General features: G+C 40.6%; 1 pseudogene; it reads left to right on the top strand.

The window, feature by feature from the left end:
• The first annotated feature begins 1,085 nt into the window (after window positions 1-1,085).
• On the top strand, window positions 1,086-2,960 carry LOC139041533 (tigger transposable element-derived protein 1-like; annotated as a pseudogene).
• The last annotated feature ends 5,804 nt before the right edge of the window (window positions 2,961-8,764 follow it).

Below are 8,764 nucleotides of genomic sequence, written 5' to 3'. Positions count from 1 at the left end.
TGCTGTCACAGCATGGCTTGATGAACGGTGTGTAGGTCTGCACCCAGGATCCAAACCTGCGAACCCTGCGCTATGGAAGCAGAGTGAGCAAACTTAACTGCTATGCCACTGGGATGGCTCCAATTTGTTGGTTATTTCTCAGTTAAGTACATATAAGGTGTGTATATAAATATTGCTCAGGCGTTTGTAGGCAGAATTTCAGAGATGGGTGAACCTTACATATGATTTTCCTATTCATATATAAAGGTATCAATTTCTTTGACGTTAGAAGCTGCCTTAAAGTGTTTCCAGTGTTAGGCCTGAATATCATCATTTGCCAGTAAAAAATGAGAGACTTGTGTTCAAATCTAGAAGATAATTGTGTAAAGAACTTCTACTCTGGGTTCATAACACTCGCTCTCTGCTATTCTCCTCAAGCATTGGAGGTAGTATTACTACGTGCATCATGCAATATTTGCTGTATACATTCTAAATTGTTTTTCTGAGAGTTGCCTGTATTTGTAATTTCTGCTCTACGTCAGTGGTGATCGTATTATTTCAGTTCTCTCTCTAATGTTCTTTGTGAGTCAGTGGACACCAGTAGAGTCTCACTGTACCAGCTCTCGGAAGGTCTAAAACCCTTGCTGGAGATGACATCACAGACATTTACCTGAGAATAGATGTTTCCTCTGTGTCTGTGAAAAGTAAATTTAATATCAGAATAAACGTACTTCTGCTAATATTGTCAAAAAGAGGATAGTTTATTTCAGTGATAACACTGGACTTTCATTTGGACTTCAACTCTCTTTGTACAGGCATGACTCATTTTATCGTGCTTTGCTTTATTGCACTTCACTGATATTTTGTTTTTTACAAACTGAAAGTTTGTGGCAACCCTGCGTGGAGCAAGTCTATTGGTGCTGTTTTTCCAACATTTGCTCACTTTGTGTCTCTGTGTCACATTTTGTTAATTCTTACAATATTTCAAACTTGTTCATTATCATTACATTTGTTATGGTGATCTGTGATCAATGATCTTTGATGTCACTATAGTAATTGTTTTGGGGCGCCATGGACCGCACCCGTAAGAGAGCGAACTTAATCCTATGTGTTGTGTGTGTTCTGACTGCTCCGCCCAACGGCTGTTCCCTGTCTCTCTCCCTCTCCTCGGGCCTCCCTCTCCCCTGAGACACAACAATATTGACATTAGGCCAATTAATAACCCTACAACGGCCTCTCAGTGTTGAAGCGAAAGGAAGAGTCTCACATTTCTCACTTTAAATCAAAAGCTAGAAATGATTAAGCTTAGTGAGGAAGGCGTGGTGAAAGCTGAGAGAGGCTGAAAGCTAGACCTCTTGCGCCAAACAGTTAGCCAAGTTGGGAATGCAAGGAAACATTCTTGAAGGAAGTTAAAAGTGCCACTCTAGTGAACACAGCAACGGCAAGAAAGCAAAATTGCCTTCTTGCTGATGTGGACAAAGTTTAAGTGGTCTGGATAGAAGACTAAACCAGCCACAACATTCCCTTAAGCCAAAGCCTAATTCATATCAAGGCCCTGACTCTCTTCAATTCTGTGAAGGCTGAGACAGGTGAGGAAGCTGCAGAAGAAAAGTTGGAAGCTAGCGGAGGTTGGTTGATGAGGTTTAAGAAAAGAGGCCATCTCTACAACAAAAAAGTACAAGGTGAAGCAGCAAGTGCTGATGTAGAAGCTGCAGCAAGTTATCCAGAAGAGCTAGCTCAGATGATTAATGAAGGGGGCCACACCAAACAGCAGATTTTCAAGGTAGACCAAACAGCCTTCTATTGGAAGAAGATGCGTCTAGGACTTTCATAGTTAGAGAGAAGACAATGCCTGGTTTCAAAGCTTCAAAGGACAGGCTGACTCTCTTGTTAGGGGCTAATGCAGCTGATGACTTTAAGTTCAAGCCAATGCTCATTTACCATTCTGAAAATCCTACGGCCCTTAGGAATTATGCTAAATCTACTCTGCCTGTGCTCTATAAGTGGAACAACATCAAAGCCTGGATGACAGCTTATCTGTTTACAACGTGATTTGCTGAATATTTTAAGCCCACTGTCCAGACCTACTGCTCAGAGAAAAAGCTTCCTTTCAAAATACTGCTGCTCATTGACAATGCACCCGTTCACCCAAGGGCTCTCATGTGCAACACAATTAGTGTTGTTTTCATGCCTGATAACACAACATCCATTCCACAGCTGATGAATCAAGGAGTAATTTCAACTTTCAAGTCTTTTATTTAAGAAATAGATTTCGTAAGACTATGTCTGCCATAGGTGGTGATTCTGTTGATGGATCTGGGCAAAGTAGATTGAAAACACTCTGGAAAGGATTCACCATTCTAGATGTCATTAAAAACATTTGTGCTTCATGGGAAGAGGTCAAAATATCAACATTAACAGGAATTTGGAAGAAGTTGATTCCAACCCTCATGGATGACTTTGAGGGGTTCAAGACTTCAGTGGAGGAAGTAACTGCAGATGTGGTGGAAATAGCAAGAGAACAGAATTAGAAGTGGAGCCTGAAGATGTGACTGAATTGCTGCAATCTCATGAGAAAACTTGAACAGATGGGAAGTTATTCCTCCTGGATGAGCAAAGACAGTGGTTTCTTGAGATGGAATGTATTCCTGGTGAAGATGCTGTGAAGACTGTTGAAATGACAACAAAGGATTTAGAATATTCCACAAACCTAGTTGATTAATGCAGTGGCAGGGTTTGAGAGGATTGACTCCAATTTTGAAAGAAGTTCTACTGAGGGTAAAATGCTGTCAAACAGTATCACATGCTACAGAGAAACCATTCATGAAAGGAAAAGTCAATTGATGTGGCAGACTTCATTGTTGTCTTATTTTAAGAAATTACCACAGCCACCCCAACCTTCAGCAAATGCCACCCTGTTCAGTCAGCAGCGGTCAACACTGAGACAAGACCCTCCACCAGCAAAAACCATGACTTGCTGAAGGCATAGAAGATGGTTAACATTTTTTCTACAATAAAGTATTTTTAGATTAAGGTATGTAGATTGTTTTTTTAGACATAACGCTATTGCACACTTAGACTACAGTATAGTGTAAACATAACTTTTCTAAGCACTAGGAAACCAAAACAATTCAGGTGACTTACCTTGTCGTGATATTGGCTTTATTGCGGTGGTCTCGAACCAAACCTGCAATATCTGTAAGGTATACCTGTATTCACTATTCTTTTTGGTGAGGAAGGTTCACCTTGAGCTAACATCTGTGCCAACCTTCCTCTATTTTGTATGTGGGATGCCTCCACAACATGGCTGATGAGTGGAGTAGGTCCATGCACAGGATCTGAACCCATGAACCTGGGCTGCTGAAGTGGAGCATGCAGAACTTTAACCACTCGGCCAGGAGTTAATGATTGATGACTATCTGGGCACCAGAATATTTTTAAGTATTTATAAATATCTCTAATAAGAGCATAGAAATATAGGTTTTGACACCTATGAATTACGCAATGATCATGACAGTTGAAGTCCTTTAGATTAATTAGAGCACTCTTGTGAATTTCCTTTGTCTTCTTTTTTAAAAGACTTTACCTTTTTAGAGCAGCTTCAGGTTTACAGACAAATTGAGAGAAAGGTACAGAGATTTCTCACATATCCTTTGTCCTCACACATGCATAGCCTCATCCATTATCAACATCACCCACCAGAATGGCACAATTTTTACCAAGGATGAACCTACACTGACACATCATTATCACCCTAAGTCCATAGTTTACCTCAGGGCTCACTCTTAGAGGTGTGCATCTATGGGTTTGGACAAATGTATAATAACATATATTTGTCATTGTAGTATCATACATAGTAGTTTCACTGCCCTAAAAATCCTCTACACTCTGCCTATTTATCTTCCCCCTCACACTGCTAGCAGTCACTTCTCTTTTAATTGTCTCCATAGTTCTGCCTTTTCCAGATTGTTGTAGAGTTGTATTTATACAGTGTGTAGACTTTCGGATTAGCTTCTTTCACTTAGTAATATGCATTGAATGTTCCTCCATGTTTTTTCATGGCTTGATAACTCATTTCTTCTCAGTGCTGAATAACATTCCACTGTTTGGATGTATCACACTTTCTTTGTCCACTTACCTACTGAAAAACATCTTGGTTGCTTCCAAGTTTTGGCAGTTATGAATAAAGCTGCTATAAACATCCATGGGTAGGTTTTTGTGTGGACATAAGTTTTCAGCTCCATTGGGTAAATACCAGGGAGCACAACGGCTGGATTGTTTGGTAAGAGTGTGTTTAGTTTTGTAAGAAACTTGTCAAACTGTCTTCCAAAGTGGCTGCACCATTTTGCATTCCCACCAGCAACGTTTGAAAGTTTCTGTTGATCCACATCCTCGCTGGCAACTGTTGTCAGCATTGTGGATTTTGGCCACTCTAATAGGTGTGTAGGGGCTTTTCATTATTTAAATTTGCATTTCCTGGATATCATATGAGGAGGAGCACTTTTCATATGCTTATTTGCCATCTGTATCTTCTTTGGTGAGGTGTCTGTTAGGGTCTTTGGCCCATTTTTTAATTGGATTGTTTGTTTTCTTATTGATGAAGTTTTAGGAATTCTTTGTATATTTTGGATAACAGTCCTTTATCAGGTGTGTCTTTTGCAAAGATTTTCTCCCAGTCTGTGTCTTCTCATTCACTTGATATTGTCTGTCACAGAGCAGAAGTTTTGAATTTTGATCAAGTGCAGTTTGTCTTTTCTCTTTCCTTCAGTTTTCTATTTTTTGTCTAACGTATTGCTTTCCTTTTCACTGAAGATGTAATTTCTGATTTCCAAATATGGCTGTAAATGCCCAGTTTGCATCCCAGCACCATAGCGAAGAATGGCCCTCTCTTCTCTTCCATCACTTGGCACTCAGGGTCACATTTGGGAGCCGGGTCTCTGGAGCATAGTCAGCCCTGTTTTTCCGCCAGCACGACCAAGGACAAAGATCGTTCTAAATTCTGCTCTCTGATAAACGGAGGTCAGTGTATCAGAATGGCAGTAAATACTTACCAGAATGATTTTGCACACACACAAAATCTACAATCCCTTCGCCCTAGGGGTTTGTCTGAGAAAGAGGAAAATTATACAAATATTCATTTTATAAACTATTAGATGTGCTTCTGGAAAGCTGCATATAAATGGGAAGTTTGAAACTATTTCAAGTGCATCAGGGGACCTGACCACCTAAATAAAACCTCTGGAGAATTCTTTTTTTAAAAAAGGAAGAATCAATCCCTAATTAATCCCCTTCTCAGTTTGGAATTTTATAAATGAGGACCCTTGAAAACAAGATACACTTTGTTTTCCTGCACGTTGAAAAACGATTTTTCAAAGCAGTGTTCACATGCTAGGATGCGGTGAATTTTATTTCATTTTTCTACATTTAATTAGTGGAAACCCTTTGAGAAGCCAGTGGAAATTAATCTAGGTTTTGAGGGCAGGAAAGTCTTTTTCAAACTTTCCCATTCCTTGGTAGTTATACGAGCAAGTCCTTAGGGGAAGGGTTCAGGGTGGAGGGGGCTTATTGGGCCTCCGGGAAGAGGTGGTGGCCCTGAGCCTGCCAGGTGGGCTGGGAAAGGCAGAGGGGACCTCGAATGGAGCGGGCCAGCGATATTAACAACATCTCAGCGGTGGGACCTCTTCTTCAAAGGGATCACGTGCCTAGTAGATAAACAGATAAAAGCCCAGCTGCTCTGGCTGAAGCAAAGTAGGGAGCCTGGAGGCCTATGGATAAAGGACAATTTTGACCAAGTAGTTTCATGTGTGTCAGACCAGCTGCTACTTCAGTCCTGAGTCTTCCACTCACCGCCTGTGTGACTTGGTTGGCTGCATTACCTCTGTGAGCCCCAGGGCCCCAATCTGTGAAAAGAAGGTTAACCTCTTCCTCTCCAGTATCCCGAAAGGGTTTAAGAAGCTAATAGTGGTACTATGCTTAGTGGAGTGTGTGCATCTGATAAGACTCAATTAACGTTAAAACATTGCTCCTTCCCCACTCACCAGCCAGCTTCTGACCTGACCTAAAATTTCCATCTAAAAGATCGCTAACAGATTCCTGCAAAGGTTAGGGGAAATTGTCTCCAGAAGGATGCATTAAATATTGCCTCTGAAGAGAAAAGGGACCTGTGGTTTCTTCTCCCGGCTTCTTTAGTTGACACTTGGGTTTAAGGGTTGAGAATCTTAGAGTCATAGTGACAACCACAGAGTCTTAGAACGAGAGAGGTCTATAAGAGCACCCGGGTAATAATCCCTTTTTCAAATGTGAAAACTCAGTGTCAAAGACATTGTCTATTACCCAAAATGAATCAACCACTGTGAGAGAGCATGGCTTATTCACATTTCCAAATTCTGATGTAAATTCACTTTACTACATGAAGCTGTTTTTCAAATTGGAATCAAGAATTCCCTGAAAAGGGACACGAGGAAAAGGTCTAGGGTGAATATTAAACATATATTAGTATTAAATAGGAAAATTATCATAATGCATATTAGTACTCAGCTTAATGCCTAAAACACAGTTTAGATGCTTTAAGTTTTCGTTATTATTAATTATTATTAGCTCAGGGACAAAAATCTCTACCAATGGCTCTGGTGGTTCAGCTCACAGAAGTGGGAGTGCTGTGTCAATTGCTGTTGTTGTTTTCACTTGGAAAAGGAGGGTAACAGGAAAGGTGCGAGACTTACAGCACCCAAAGCTGCCCCGTAGTCGGGTGACAGCTTGAATGCACCAAACCAGGGAGGCTGGACCCTGTTTGAAGGCGGTGAAAACATGAGGTTGATAGAACTTGCCTTAGATGGCTGCCTCAAGGGGATGGGGAGTCATCACGAAAGGAAGGACACTTATGGGCAACAGCTCACTACAAAGGCAGGCATGACCCAGAGGGAAAATATAGAGTGTAGCACTTCCTTGTTTTTTTTTTTTTTTTCTTATTGCTTTAATTTAAAATTGTTAATGTTTCTTTTCCTGGACCACATAGAACACTTTTAGATTAGAAAGTCTTTTGAGCATCTCAAAAGTTTTAGATACAAAAACTCAGCCTATTAGGGTAGGGTAAAATTGATTCCTGAATGGTTTAAGATAGGAAGTTGAGGAAATAAAGGAAATTGAGACAGACATAGATTTCATGCCTGGTATCCTAAAGTAACGTGTGCAAAAGGTGACTTCCAATGAATATGCCTCATTTCTTTATCCTTTTAGTGGAATCGTTCCTTTCTCAACCCACATCCTGATTCATGAGTTGTTTCAAGTCATCACTCAAGACAGAGGCTTAAAGGGATGGATTTCAAAAGCATCCAGAAAAGTTTATGAGCCTAAAGACTTGGGAAAATAGTTTCCCTGATAGGGGAGACCAGTGACAGCTCTGATCATTGAGAAAGTAGCCTAGCCTCTGTCAGAACTATTTACGCAAGGGAAGAAAGTAACGACATTCCATTTTTTCTAGGAGAATGAAAGCAAAAGCCAGGTTCTTTAGAGCTTTGCTCTCACCCACAGGGCTTCCTGTACAAAATTGTCTTCTGGCCTTAACAGTGTCGTTGCAGCCATCACAGCAAAAGAAAGAATTATGAAGAAGATACTCCCTTGAAAATCAGGAGATTCCATGCTATGGATTTCTTATAACCTTTCATGCTAAGTTCAACAGAAATCCCAATTTGAATGGACAGATTTTGGTGAGGAGGGGTTATAGAAACACTCACAAAGTCCTTTTAACAACTAGAAATCTGTTTCCATAGAAATAACTCCCAAATCTTGAGGAGGAGGTAAGCATTTTTATCACCATTTTATGGAGAACTCAGTTTTATATAAAAAGTTGAGGGCCAGCCCCCATGGCCCAGTGGTTAAAAGTTCAATGTGCTCCACTTGGGCGGCCTGGCTTGGGTTCCCAGGCGCAGACCTGCACCACTCGTCTGTCAGTGGCCATGCTGTAGTGGTGGCTCATTAACAAAAAGAGAAAGATTGACAGCAGATGTTAGCTCAGGGCCAATCTTTCTCAGGGGGAAAAAAAGTTGACTATAAGTAAATAAAAATGCAAATAAAAGCACATCCTAAATGAACTGAAAGAATTCTCACTTTTCAAAAATCCCTTAAATGAATTTCTTTGTAACTTTCCATTTGATAAGCTTGTAATATCTGTACTTACTTTTCTCCTGACAGTGAACATGAGGTTTTTGGATCAACGGCAGACTGAATATTTACTTACAGAACACCTTAGTGTCGGTTCCCATGCCCCAATTTCCCCTGCAGGGCTATGTGAGGAGGGCAGGTGTCACCCTGCATGTACAGAGAGTGTCCATAATGTAGGAGAGGACCACTGAAATTATGAAACTGCGAGCTTATATGGGAACTGCTACATAAGTGCCTCCCTCCTCTCCAGAAAGAAGGAGAGAAATCTTATCTTTTAAATGTAAATAAACCCTCTGTTGAAAGAAAAGCAGACGGTCCCTAGGCGTTATAGCTCTTTGGAATATACATGTGTGGCTCAGGATTTTATTATCCTTTGAAATATAAATAAATGGCTCCAGGGGCGATAAATCTGTATTCTGCTCAGGAGGAAGTCACTATTTCTAACTTCCAAGGTGTGGTTACTGGTTGGTCATCCTTTAACGGAGTTTGCCAGTACTTTTTGGTCAAGAAACCCTGACTGTGCAGAACACGAAAATACTAGCTGTTTCTCAACACCATAGAATGTATTTGGGTAAAATTGTATTTCCTGTTCATCAACAAGAGATCCTGGCATTACAGATCCCAT

This window comes from Equus asinus, chromosome 22 (genome assembly GCF_041296235.1).
Source record: "Equus asinus isolate D_3611 breed Donkey chromosome 22, EquAss-T2T_v2, whole genome shotgun sequence".
Lineage (NCBI taxonomy): Eukaryota > Metazoa > Chordata > Mammalia > Perissodactyla > Equidae > Equus > Equus asinus.
Note: the sequence above shows the minus strand (reverse complement) of the source record. Positions and strands in the feature narration are given on the sequence as shown.